Here is a 14,594-nt window from a genome sequence, read left to right on the forward strand (position 1 = left end):
GGCTCTGCCTTTACTTCTCACTGCTTTAGGAAAGCAGCCAGCATACACCTTAATGGAGGTGCACAAGATGTAAAAGGTATAGATCAAATGGGCAGCCAGAGATTTTATTTTCCCAGAGTGGAAATGGACAATGTGAAGGAAGATAATTGTGAGATGATGGAAGGAAGTATTGGGGGGAAGTCAGAGGTAAGTTTTTTTTAACATAATGAGCGCTGGGTGCAGGGAATGCCCCACCAGGGATGGTGGCCAAGGTAGATACGTCATTAAAAGGGTAGCTCAGGTGGTCGATGATTGGGTTGAGTTGTTCTCTGATCTTGGCAATTGATTTGCAAATGTTTTATCATCATATGACAAAATGTCATCAGAGTGCTATTAGTTGCAGTTTTCTGCGAACAGTTAGATGAGTTTAATGGATGATGAAACAATGGAGGGTAATACAAAAGAGAAAGAGTAGATTACTCTTGGAGTAGGTTAATGGGTCAGCACAACATCATGGGCAGAAGAGCCTGTATTCTGCTGTAGTGTTCCATGTTCTGTGTTCCATGTTCCATGTTCTGTGTTCTATGTTCCATGTTCTGTGTTCTGTGTTCTATGTTCTGTGTTCTATGTTCTATGTTCTGTGTTCTATGTTCTATGGTCTATGTTCTATGGCCCATGTTCAATGGTCTATAATCAGAAATCACTCCCACTCCATGCATTCTCTCCTCTTCCCTCCTCATTTCAGGCAGATAAAGAAGCTGAAAACATCTACCACCCAACTGTTATAAGAGTCTTGAATGGGTCTCTGATACAATAACTACGTACTCTTGATCTCTTAATCTACCTTCACTTGGCCTTGCACTTTATTGATCAACCTGCACTGCACTTTCTCTGCAGCATCATATTCTGTGTTCTGTTATTGTTTTCCCCTTTGTATTACCTCAATATCTGGATGACATGTAAAACAAAGTTCTTCACTGTATCACAGTAATTGTGACAATACTAAACCAGCTACCAATGACCAAACAGAAGAATGCTCTTTATGGTTTAAGCTTTACTCTTAGCTAAGGATTAGGCTGTGTCATCCATATGAATCCAAAAGCAAATTTGGTAGGCTAGTGGAAATGTTGATAAATGGTGGTTGACTGAAGCATTATTTGTTTTTCTCACCACAGATGCTGCCTTACTCATGAGTACTTTTAGTTTTGTTTTGTTTCTGGCTCATTTTGCATATATATTAATGATGCAAGAGGTATCAATACTTTACCATAATATCAAATGAATATTAGGGGGTGCAATAGAGATACATCTCTACCAAAAGAGGTGTAATGAGGTGACCCACTTTCCAGCGCACTTGAACCGGCTCACAAAATGGCACGCGCCGGCAGAGAGGCCGGCCCCAAAAAGAGAGCCAGGCCTTCTTCACCAGCAAGGGGAAAAGCCCGCGCGCGGGAAGGGACTGTGAATATGCGGGGAGGGCGGAAACAGGAAGGCTTAAAAGCGAGGCCTCGAAGTTTGAATAAATCTTTTACACAACTGCAACTCAGCGTCTGCGTGTCATTATTCCAGCGCTGTGTGTAGCTGCTTCTTCCCTCTGCTAACGTCTTGGTCACTCTTGGGCTAGCTATAGCATCTGCTTAGCCCCCAGATCAGGGTCACATGAAGCCATAGAGGTGGATCTCACTAATGTCCTACTAATGATGTTTGTAGGGTTTTATACACTCAGTGGCCACTTTTTCAGTGCAAGAGGCTCTTAAATAAAGTGGTCATTGAGTGTACGTTCATGGTCTTCTGCTACTGCAGCCCATCCACTTCAAGGTTTGATGTGTTGTGCATTCAGAGATGCTCTTCTGCACTCCGCTGTTGTAACATGTGTTTATTTGAGTTGCCTTCCTGTCAACTTTACCAGTCTGGCCATTCTCCTCTGACCTCTCTCATTGACAAGGCATCTTTGCTCACTCAACTACTGCTCACTGTTTTTTTTTGCTTCATTCTTTGTAAACTCTCAAGACTGTTGTGCATGAACTTCCCAGGAGATCATCAGTTTCTGAGATACTCAAACCACCCTGTCTGGCAACAGCAATCATTCCACAGTTAAAGAAACATTTCTTCCCTATTCTGAAGTTTAGTCTGAACAACAACTGCACCTCTTGACCATGTCTGCATGCTTTTATGCATTGAGTTGTTGCCAGATGACTGGCTGATTAGATTGCATTAATGACCAGGTGCGCATATGTACCTAATAAAGTAGATATGGGAGTTTGAGGCCCACCCTAATATCCAGGAAAGTTAAGTTCAGCTGGTTTTAACTAACCTCTACCACTAATTTTGGCAGTAGTGAGGCTACTGGATTGCTGTAAAAAATCAATTGATTCACTAATGTCTTTCAGGGATCCTTATCTGATATGGCCCATGGATGACTCCAGACCTCATAACAATATGTTTGATTCTTCCAGCTAGAGTCACCTAAGAAGCCATTTAGTTCACAGATATTATGAGTTGGGCACAGCCTGAGAATGAGTTAAAGAAAAAAAAAGTCCACTGACCTAGATCGTAGATGCATGATACTGGAGATGCTGGAACTTGGATTAACAGGCAATGTACCAGAGGGACTGAGCAAGTGGAGAGGCTCTCTGTATGGCGGGTGGGGGAGTGGAGGTGGCAGTGTGGAAGCAATATTTGACGTTATCTGACCACTGTCTGAGTAAGAGTGAACTGTGCACAATGAACAGAATTCCTGATTCACTGCCCCAGTGACCCAGATTCAATCCTGCCTTCCGACAGTCTGTGCGGAGTTTGCGTGTGACGGTGTGGGTTTGTTTATTTATTTAGAGATACAGTGTGGTACAGGCCTTTTTGGCCCAAGAGGCCGATTCCCAGCAATCTGTCTATTTAACCCTAGCCTAATCACAAGACAACGTGGGGGGGGAATGGAATAGCCAGAGAAAGCTCACGTGCTCATGGGGAGAATGTACAAATTCCTTACAGATGGCACCACGTTGAGCTCCAGACTCTGATACCGTGAGCTATAATAGCATTGTGCTAACCACTATGGCTGACTAGCACTTCAGTTCCCTCCCGTGTTGTAAAGTTGTGCATATTGGTAGGTGAACAGGCCACCGGAAATTCCTCCTGGTGTGGAGGGGACTAGTAGAATCGAACAGGGGCCAATGACGATGTAAGTATTAGGAGAGACGCGAAAGACTGCAGATCCTGCAAGCTTGGAGAATTAAACCAAACACTCTGCAGCCAGCTGGCAGACATGTAATACCATGTCTGAATGCCCTTCCACCACCCACCCCTCCCCCCGACTCACAGACACACCCTCATCCTGCCCTGGTCACTTATCTGTTATTGCTGCTCTTTCACATATTTATACAACTGCTTGTTTTATTGTAATAGCGTCAGTAACATTATACTTTCTCACATTAACATGCACATTGCACTTTATGTCAATCTGTTGATCTTCAGGCCATATCACCCCGAGACTGCGCTAGCATTACTTTGGGACCATAACTGCATGTGTACTGTGTAACTATCTGTACAGTGTCGTACACCTTGACCTCAGAGGAACAAAGTGTATGTGTATAGCTGTAGATATGTGTATAGTTGAATGCCGATAAAGATCATAAGACTTTGGAGCAGAATTAGGCCACTCAGACCACCATTCCGCCATGGCTGACGTGTTTATGTTTCCATTGGAAATAGAATTAGAATTGAAGTTCCTTTATTATTGAACTCCACTGTGGCAAGTCCTAAGTCCTTGCTGAGAAAGGAGGAGGTTTGAGCGTTGGGCTAGCAACTAGGCTTCATAAAATGAACAAACACTATAGAAACGGCAAGCGAAGCTCTCACTGGATTCAAACAGACTGCAAAGGAGACACAAAAGACCTAAGAAGACATGGTTCAGAACCTTCCAAGATGATCTGCAGAGAGCTGGTGTTCAATGGTGTGATGTCGAAGCTGCTGCCAAGTGACCGTTCCAATTGGAAGCAGCTTGCAGTCTGATGCACCAACAAAGGCATGGGAGGAACTAAGCCTATTTAAGTAAGTATTAATGTTACATGTACCGAGATTCAGTGGAAGAGTTTGACTTGCAAACTGTTCAGTCTGTATAGTCCCAGGTTTCCCACATTGGAACAATGACTACCCTTAATTTTCTGTGCAGTGTTTTGGGGTCAAGAAGACCACTTTATTGGTGAAGGATCTGTCTCTTCTTTAGAAGGCATCTTCCACATCTGACTTTTCATTGGTGCTCCTCCTGACATGGTTCAGGTGGATAAGAGCTTATCTGGGACTGCATGCAGTGAGCAATGGATTATTGGTGCAAGTTGCAGCCTGAGCTAGTTGACAGTGGAGAAGAATGAAATGATTCACCTCCAAGATATGAACATCAGAATTCAAGGTCTTTGGCCGAAGGGGCAGGAAAGATGGAAGAGGAGGCATAGTAGTGTGGGGGCAGCAAGGTAGTGTGGCAGTAAGCATAACACTTTACACCACCATAGAAAGTTCAGAAGTAGAAAGAGGGAGTAACTTCAAATTCCCAGGTGTCAATATCTTTGAAGATCTATCCTAGACCCAACGTATTGATGCAGCTACAAAGAAGGCATGACAATGGCTATATTTCATTTGGAGTTTGAGGAGATTTGGTATGTCATGAAAGACATATGCAAATTTCAACAGATGTACCATGGAGAGCATTCTAACTGGCTGCATCAGCCTCTGGTATGAAGGTTGGTGGGGGTCTTCTGCACAGGATTGAAATAAGCTGCAGAGGGTTGTAAACTTATTCAGCTCCATCATTAGCACTAGTTTCTGTAGTATCCAGGACTCCTTTAAGGAACGATGCATTAAAAAGGCAGCATCCATCACCCAGGTCATTCCCTGTTCGCATTTCTACCATCAGAGAGGAGTTTCAGAAGCCTGAGGCAGATATTCAGTGATTCAGGAACAGCTTCTTCCTCTTTGCAACCCGATTTCTGAATATTCAATGAACCCATGAACACTACCTTTTTTATTTCCATTTTTTCACTACTTATTTAATCTAACTATTTGATACGTACATATACTTACTGTAATTCATGTTTTTCTCTATTAATATGTATTGCATTGTACTACTGCCACAAAGACAACAGATTTAATGATATATAACGGTGATATTAAACTTGATTCTGATTCCGATTGGGTTCAATTCCTGCCATTGTCTATAAGAAGTTTATACATTCTCCCCATGACCATGCAGGTGCTCTGGTTTCTTCCCTCATTCCAAAAGATTCACAGCTTAGTAAGTTGGCAGACTCAGACTGTGTTGGTCATTGACTGTATTTCACTGTATATTTTGATATACATGTGATTAGAAACATAGAAGGATAGAAAACCTACAGCACAATACAGGCCCTTCGGCCCACAAAGTTGTGCCGAACATGTCCCTACTTCAGAAATTACTAGGCTTCCCTATAGCCCTCTATTTTTCTAAGCTCCATGTACCTATCCAAAAGTCTCTTAAAAGACCCTATCATACCCACCTCCACCACCATTGCCAGCAGCCCATTCCACGCACTCACCACTCTCTGAGTAAAAAAACTTACCCTGACATCTCTTCTGTACCTAGTCCCCAGCACCTTAAACCTGTGGCCTCTTGTGGCAACCATTTCAGCCCTGGGAAAAAGCCTCTGACTATCCACACAATCGATGACTCTCATCATCTTATACACCTCTATCAGGACACCTCTCATTCTCCGTCGCTCCAAGGAGAAAAGGCCGAGTTCACTCAACCTATTCTCATAAGGCATGCTCCCCAATCCAGGCAACATCCTAGTTAATCTCCTCTGCACCCTTTCTGTGGCTTCCACATCCTTCCTGTAGTGTGGCGACCAGAACTGAGCACAGTACTCCAAGTGGGGTCTGACCGGGGTCCTATATAGCTGCAACATTACCTCTTGGCTCCTAAATTCAATTCCATGATCGATAAAGCTCAATACACCGTACGCCTTCTTAACCACAGAGTCAACCTGCGCAGCTGCTTTGAGCGTCCTATGGACTCGGACCCCAAGATCTCTCTGATCCTCCACGCTGCCAAGAATTTTACCATTAATACTATATACTGCCATCATATTTGACCTACCAAAATGAACCACTTGACACTTATCTGGGTTGAACTCCATCTGCCACTTCTCAGCCCAGTTTTGCATCCTATAAATGTCCCGCTGTAACCTCCGACAGCCCTCCACACTATCCACAACACCTCCAACCTTTCTGTCATTAGCAAACTTACTAACCCATCCCTCCACTTCCTCATCCAGGTCATTTATAAAAATCACGAAGAGTAAGGCTTCCAGAACAGATCCCTGAGGCACTCCACTGGTGACCAACCTCCATGCTGAATATGACCCATCTACAACCACTCTTTGCCTTCTGTGGACAAGCCAGTTCTGGATCCACAAAGCAATGTCCCCTTTGATCCCATGCCTCCTTACTTTCTCAATAAGCCTTGCATGGGGTACCTTATCAAATGCCTCGCTGAAATCCATGTACACTACATCTACTGCTCTTCCTTAATCAATGTGTTTAGTCACATCCTCATAATGAAGATTAATGAAGCCAATCTATTAGATCTTCTTTTGGCAGAAGGAGCTGCTATATCTGAAAGGCACTCACTGAGAGGCTGGTAGAAGCAGTTTTTTTCTACAAAGTTGCAATGTTAGAAAGGGAGTTGGATAACTGAAGAGAAAATGGGAGAATTGGAGGAAAAGGAGAAGATTAGAACTGTAAAGCATACATTTCTGTCAAAGAGCTGGGATTGCACGATCAGCCAAATGGCCTCCTTCTGCACTAATGTGAAATTTCACATTAAGCTAAGCATATAGCTGTCTTAGTCTCTAGCCAGAGTCCACAGTGAGAGCAGGTTACAGAACAATTGCATCATGAGATATCACAGAGTTATACAACAAGGAAACAGATCCTCTAGCACAACTGCTCCATGCCGACTGAGACGCCCCTATCTGACGTAATCACATTTGGCCCATAACTTTCTAAGCCTCTCCTATTCATGTACCTGTCAACTGTTTCATAAAGGTTGACATTGTATCTGACTCAACCACATTCTCTCGCAGTTCTCTCCACATGCACACTATCCTCGGTGTAAAAACATTGCCTCTCAAGTTCCTATTAAATCTTTCCCCAGTCAACTTAACCCAATGTCTTCCAGTTCTTGATTTGCCTACTCTGAATAAAGACTGAGTGCATCCACCTTAACTTGCCTCCCCATGATTTTACACACCTCTGCAAGTTCACCTCTCAGTCTCCTATGCACCCAGAAATAGGCCAGCCTCTCCCTATATCTCAGTCCCTCTCGCTCTGGCAACATCCAGGGAAATTTTTTCAGCACTCTTCCCAGCTAAATAACATCGTTCCTCAGACAGGGAGACATTAATATAATACTTCAACTGTGCTCACCAGTGTCTTATAGTGCTGCACCATGACCTTCCAATACAAGCAGAATCACATTTAGAAATAAAAACATAGAAAACCTACAGCACAATACAGGCTCTTCAGCCCACAAAGTTGTGCCGAACATGTCCCTGCCTTAGAAATTACTAGGGTTACCCATAGCCCTTTATTTTACTAAGCTCCATGTACCAATCTGGGAGTCTCTTAAAAGACCCTATCATATCCGCCTCCACCACCGCTGCCAGTGCATTCCACGCACTCACCACTCCCAGAGTAAAAAACTTACCCCTGACATCTCCTCTGTACCTACTCCCCAGCACCTTAAACCTATGCCCTCTTGTTGCAGCCATTTCAGCCCTGGGAAAAAAGCTATCCACACAATCAATGCCTCTCATCATCTTATACACCTCTATCAGGTCACCTCTCATCCTCCGTCACTCCAAGGAGAAAAGGCTGAGTTCACTCAACCTGTTTTCATAAGGCATGCTCCCCAATCCAGGTAACATCCTTGTAAATCTCCTTTGCACTCTTTCTATGGTTTTTACATCCTTCCTGTAGTGAGGCGACCAGAACTGAGCACAGTACTCCAAGTGGAGTCTGACCGGGGTCCTATATAGCTGCAACATTACCTCTCGGCTCCTAAATTCAATTCCACAATTGATGAAAGGCAATACACAGTATGCCTTCTTAACCACAGAGTCAACCCGTGTAGCTGCTTTGAGTGTCCTATGGACTCATACCCCAAGATGCCTCTGATCCTCCACACTGTCAAGAGTCTTACCATTAATACTATATTCTGCCATCATATTTGACCTACCAAAATGAACCACTTGACACTTATCTGGGTTGAACTCCATCCACTACTTCTCAGCCCAGTTTTGCATCCTACCAATGTCCCTCTGTAACCTCTGACAGCCCTCCACAATATCCACAACTCCCCCAACCTTTGTGTCATTAGTGAGCTACTAACCTTTTCCTCCACTTCCTCATCCAGGTCATTTATAAAAATCACAAAGAGTAAGGGTCCTAGAACAGATCCCGGAGGCACCCCACTGGTGACCGACCTCCATGCAGAATATGACCCATCTACAACCACTCTTTACCTTTTGTGGGCAAGTCAGTTCTTGATCCACAAAGCAAGGTCCCCTTGGATCCCATGTTTCCTTACTTTCTCAATAAGCCTTGCATGGAGTACCTTATCAAATGCCTTGCTGAAATCTATATACACTACATTTACTACTCTTCCTTCATCAATGTGTTGAGTCATATCCTCAAAAACTTTAAAATGGCTCGTAAGGCACAACCTGCCCTTGACAAAACCATGCTGACTATTCATAATTATATTAAACCTCTCCAAATGTTCATAAATCCTGCCTCTCAGGATCTTCTCCATCAACTTACCAAACACTGAAATAAGACTTACTGGTCTATAATTTCCTGGGCTATCTCTACTCCCTTTCTTGAATAAGGGAAAAACCTCTTTGCATCGATGATGCAAAGATCATCGTCAAAGGCTCAGCAATCTCCTCCCTCACCTCCCACAGTAGCCTGAGGTACATCTCATCCGGTTCTAGTGACTTATCCAACTTGATGATTTCCAAAAGCTCCAGCACATCCTCTTTCTTTATATCTACATGTTCAAACTTTTCAGTCTGCTGCAAGTCATCAGTACAATCACCAAGATCCTTTTCCATCGTGAATACTGAAGTGAAGTATTCATTAAGTACCTCTTCTATTTACTATCGCTGGCAAATGCTGTGCAATGAAATTTGTTGTTTTATTGCAGCAGTGCTGTGCAAGACATAAAAACAACTAACAAAATCAATCAATCATTCAATCAATCAGTCATTCAAGCTGTCATTCAATAAATAAATAAATGGATGAATAGACGAATGAATGATTAAATAAATAGTGCAAAAGAGGAGTAGTGAAATAATGTTCATGGGACATTCTGATAGCAGAGAGGAAGAAGCTGAAGCATTGAATGTAGGCCATAAGGCTCACTCACTTTAAGACATAGATATAGGAGGGGAATTAGACCAGCTGATTCATCAAGTCTGCTTCACCATTTGATCATGGCTGATTTATTTTCCCTTTCAACCCCATTTCCCTGTCCTCTCCCCGTAACCTGTGATGCCCTTATCAATTACAGTGAGTATTCATCAACTTCTGCTTTAAGAATACCCATTGACTTGATCTCCACAGCTGTCTATGGCAATGAATTCCATAGATTCGCCACCCTCTGCCTGAAGAAATTGCTCCTGATTCTTGTTCTAAAGGGATATCTTTCTATTTTTGTGGTTGTGTCCTCTGGTGTTAGACTCTCCTGCTATTGGAAACATCCTCCGCACATCCACACTGTCCAGGCCTTTCAATAATCGACATGTTTCAATGAGATCCCATCCTTTTTGTCCTCTGAACTCCAATGAGGACAGGCTCACAGCCATCACATGCTCCTCATGCATTAACCCTCTCATTCCCAGGATCAGTCTGTTAAAGCTCCTTTGAACCCTCTCCAATGCCATCATGCCCTCCCTTAATATGGGACTCAAAGCTGCTCAAAATACCTCAAACGTGGTCTGACTAATGCCTTATAAAGCCTCAGCATTACATCTTTGCTTTTATATTCTAGGGCCCTTGTACTCAATTTCTACTCAATGGTTGTTGTGTCACCACAATCAATGTTCTCTCCACTACAGCAGCCATCTCAGCCCCTTGGCCTTAGACATCAGTTAAGCACCTGGTTATTTTATTTACCCTAAGCCCATCATGTGACACTAGACCTGGTTATTTTGTCCAAGCCGATGGCTATATGTGTTTTGCTTATCTTGCTAGTTCTTCAACACTCTGCAGTAAGACCTGCCTTGCCAAATTGGAATGGAGCCTTGTTTCTTACGCTGAGCATGAAAATAAGGAATGTGAGACCACAGTTAATCGAGTTTGTACTCAGTTTATTGGAGCGGGCAGGACGGAGAATTTAGCCAAACAGAATCTGGTGGGTGTCAGTGGAGGGAGAGGCGATGAGAGGACAGGTCCAGGGGTCTGAGATTTTTGGCTAAGATCCAACTTCAGTCCAGCGGCTGAGAAACCTGTACCGATTTAACCATGTGGGGATGCACTGGGGCAGGCTGTGTAGCATCACATGGAGTACTGCTTGTAAGAAGATCAGCATTTGCAGCAGGGTCCGCTAGCAAGAGAGGGAGGCAGCGTGTCTGGGAAATGCCTGCTGTACAGTATCCAGTGACCTACAGCTCAGAGCCAGGGATGAGGTGGAGGGAACGGCCAATGAGGGAGAGTTGCCTGGGTGACATCACATGCTCACTCACCCTCCAATGAAAATAGTTTCTCAGCAGCATCTGCGGTGACTACTTAACTGTGTAGCTGTGGAGTGGCACTGGACTGAATTTCCAGACAGAAATATTAATAAGTGCTCTGTGATTGTTTTAAAAGAGAGATCTCTCTCTGATGCGGCTGATATCATTCACTTTGCTTCTGACCGACTAACAGTAAGAAAGCCTACTTCCCTTGTCTTAATTGTTTCTCAGTGCTGTGCGTGAACCTGCGATGGGGTGAAAGATTGTGGGGGGGGGGGGGGGTTCAAATTTACCTAAGAGCTAGGATGCTTGCTGTTTTCTTTGACTGCAACAGGTAGTACGGCTGCCTAGTTAGATGAGGTATATTCAGCCATTAAGTACCAAACTGTTGCAGTGACTTCGTCAGATTTATGTGCTTTCCCTGTTGCCATGGAAACCGCCTCAGAAAGCCCCGTCTCCGTGTTATTTTTCCACTTGCTGATTTCCCTGAGGCTGGTTCCACGACGCTGTTGATGTAAAGAGGGGATTCGGCGAGTTGTTGCCTGGGTTCTCCAGGACAGGTGAATGGGGGCCGGTTCCTCTGGGAGCAGCTGCTGTCTCCCCCCTACCCCCCCGTCGGCTGGTGCCTTGGGATCGCTGTGGTGTGCAGCACTTCAAAGAGGGAGAGGAGGCGCCAGTCTCCTGTCAGGTACTGGACTGGGTCTTTTGGCAGATGTTCTATCAATTTCAGTGTCACTCGTGACTTATTGAGAGCTGCTCCTGCTGCTGAGTCAGAAGACAGTTCCTCCCCTGAGACCTGAGCACAAATATGGACATAGAACATAGAACCTATCGCAGAGTACAGGCCGTTCACCCCACAATTTGAAGCTATCCTTTGAAATTATTTTAATATCTAACCATTTCCTCCCACATAACCCTTAATTTTTCTTTCATCCATGAGCCTAAGAGTATCTTAAATGTCCCTAGTCTATCTACCACCACCACTACCCCTGGCAGGCATTCTACACTCCTAGTCTGTGTAAAAGAGAACTATCTCTGACATCCTCCTAAACTTTCCTCCAATCATCTTTAACTATTTCCCTCTCATATTTGTCATTTCCACCCTGGGTGAAGATCTCTGGCTGTCCGCTCGATCTGTGCCTCCTATCACCTTGTACATTTCTATCAATTGCATCTTATCCGACTTTGCTCCAAAGAGACAAGCCCTCACTCCGTCAGGCATTCCTTGCAAGACATACTCTCTAATCCAGGCAATGTCCTGGTAAATCTCCTCTACACCCTCTCTAAAGCTTACACCTCCCTTCTATAATGAGGCAACAGGAACTGAACATGTGTGGCCTATCCAGAGTTTTATAGAATTGCTACACTATCTCATGGCTCTTGAGCTCAATCCCCAGTCTAATGAAGGCCAACACACCATATGCCTTCTTAACCAAATTGTGGGCCAGCTTTGAGGAATCAATGGGCATGGTATCTTGGCTAATAAGAGAAAGTCTGCAGATGCTGGAAATCTGAGCAACACACACGAAATGCTGGAGGAACTCAGCAGGCCAGGCAGCATCTAGGAAAAGAGTACAGTCAATGATTTGGGCTGAAACCCTTTGGCAGTTATCTTGGCTAATGCTTTATTTTGTGAGTATAACCTTTACTGACTGAAGGATTTGGATATTCATTCTTGGCTGGTAGCATAATCTGATCACATAATGCATTGTAATTTCCCTTTGAAATTCCACACCTGGTACAGTGTGCACAGTGATTAGAAGAGGCCTGGAGAGTACTAAGGAGCATAGAGATTTTAGCGTATAAACGCAAGGATCGCTGAACGAGGCAGCACAGGGAGGTAAGATGGTAAAGACTCTGTCTGGGTGCAAAGAATAAAGGATCAGAGAGGATATGTTATAACCATATAAACCTTTGGTTAGGCTACAGAGGAAGTGCCGTGAGCAATTCTAATCATCACGTTACAGGAAGTGCATGATTGCATTGGAGAAGATGCAGTGAAGATTCACCAAAATCAAGCATGGCATGGAGTGTTTCGTCAATGATCGAAGACTGAATGGACTGAGTCTGTTTTGCCTGGAAGAGAGATGCTGAGAAAAACAAGGTTATGAGGGGCAGAGAAAGGGGACCATAACAGAGGTATCAAAGCTGCAAGATATAGGTTTAGGATAAAATGTAAGAGGATTAGAATAGATCTAAGGAGTAATTCCTTCACCCAGAATGTCCTTGTCATCTGGGGAACCCTGAGTCATAGAGTCATAGAGCCATGCAGCATTGAAACAGTTTCAATCAAAATACAAATCTAAGTCAGTCTCATTTGCTTACATTCCCCTTGTATGCCTGTAACCCTTTCCTATTGAAGTACCTGTTAAAATGTATTTTAAAATTTGTCATTGTACCTGCCTAAGCAACTTCCACCAGCTTCTTGCTCACATACCAATCACTCTCTATGTGAAGCAAATATCTCTCAGGTCCATTTTAAGTCTTTCCCCTCACCTTAAACCGATGCCATATAGCTTTTTGATTTCTTTCCATGGGAAAAAGGCTATACCCCCTCGTGATTTTGTGTACCTCCATGACTTCAGCCCTCAGTCTCCTCCGGTCCAAGGAATAAAGTCTGCCCAATCTCTCCCTCAGTAGCCTGAAAGGGCAGTGGAGGCATGTTCTCTCACAATCCAAGCAACATCTAGACAATCACTCACCTTGTCAAGACATAAACAGCCTTGAACCAAGGGTTAAAAATTGGGAGTAGATCAGAGGTTGATGGCCGGCATGAAGATAGTGGGACAAAAGGCCTGTTTCTGTGCTCCATTACTCTATGATCTATAATCTTCTACAATGATGGTCATGCACTTTGATAGTAGAAATAAATGTGCGGACTATTTTCTAAATGGGGAGAAAATCCAGGAATATGAGATGCAGAGGGATGCAGAGGGACTTGAGAGTTCTTGTGCAGAACACCCTGAAGGTTAACTTGCAGTGGTGAGGAAGGCAAATGCCATGGTAGCATTCATTTCAAGAGGTCTAGAATACAAGAGCAAGGATGTGATACTAAGGCTTTATAAGGCATTGGTGAGGCCTCACCTTGAGTATTGTGAACAGCTTTGTGCCCCTTATCTTAGAAAAGATGTGCTGATATTGGAAAGGGTCCAGAGGAGGTTCACAAGGATGATTCCAGGAATGAAAGGGTTATCATACGAGGAGCATTTGAGGGCTCTGGGTTTGTACTCACTGGAATTCAGAAGGATGAGCCAAAGGGTAGTGCATTTGTGGAATTTGTTCCCAGATTCAGTTGTGGAGGCCAGGTCATTGGGTGTATTTAAAGCAGGGATTGATAAATTCTTGATTGGACATGGCATCAAAGGTTACAGGGAGCAGGTTGAAAACTGAGGTTAAGGAGGAGATTTAAAAAAAGGATCAGCCGTGATTGAATGGTGGAACAGACTCGATGGGCCAGATGGCCTAATTCTGCTCCTATGTCTTATGGTCTATGGATGGGAGGGCAACTTCATGGCAGTGGTGTTCCGATCTCTTTTCTGCCTTTGCCTTTTCAGCTGTACAGGTTGTGTGTTTGGAAGATGTTTTCTAGTCTAAGGATCCTTGGTGAGTTGCTTCGTGCATCTGGCAGATGGTAGAAATTGCACAGGCAGTGTGAATGGATGATTGTGGATGGGGATGACTGTGCTTTAAGAAGATTGCATTTTCTATAAGCCTTTAAGTTCTGAATGATGCTATATAAATTCAAGTGGTTTTTGTAAGGGTACTGACTCTATCCAACTCTGCTACAGAAATCTTGCATTCTGAGCTTTAGTCAGGTCACTACTCCTGGAAACCTTGCTGAGTGACGTTCAA

The 14,594-nt window shown here is 43.8% G+C and overlaps 1 protein-coding gene across 1 annotated transcript in view; it reads left to right on the forward strand.

The window, feature by feature from the left end:
* Positions 1-10,879: 10,879 nt before the first annotated feature.
* The window catches only part of LOC140725757 (muscleblind-like protein 1), a 757,760-nt gene continuing 754,045 nt past the window's right edge, over positions 10,880-14,594 (forward strand). The window contains exon 1 of the mRNA XM_073041625.1: positions 10,880-10,934. The gene's annotated coding sequence lies outside the window, so the exon portion shown is untranslated. The remainder of the gene's footprint in view (positions 10,935-14,594) is intronic.

This window comes from Hemitrygon akajei, chromosome 3 (assembly GCF_048418815.1).
Source record: "Hemitrygon akajei chromosome 3, sHemAka1.3, whole genome shotgun sequence".
In the NCBI taxonomy this organism is placed as follows: Eukaryota; Metazoa; Chordata; class Chondrichthyes; order Myliobatiformes; family Dasyatidae; genus Hemitrygon; species Hemitrygon akajei.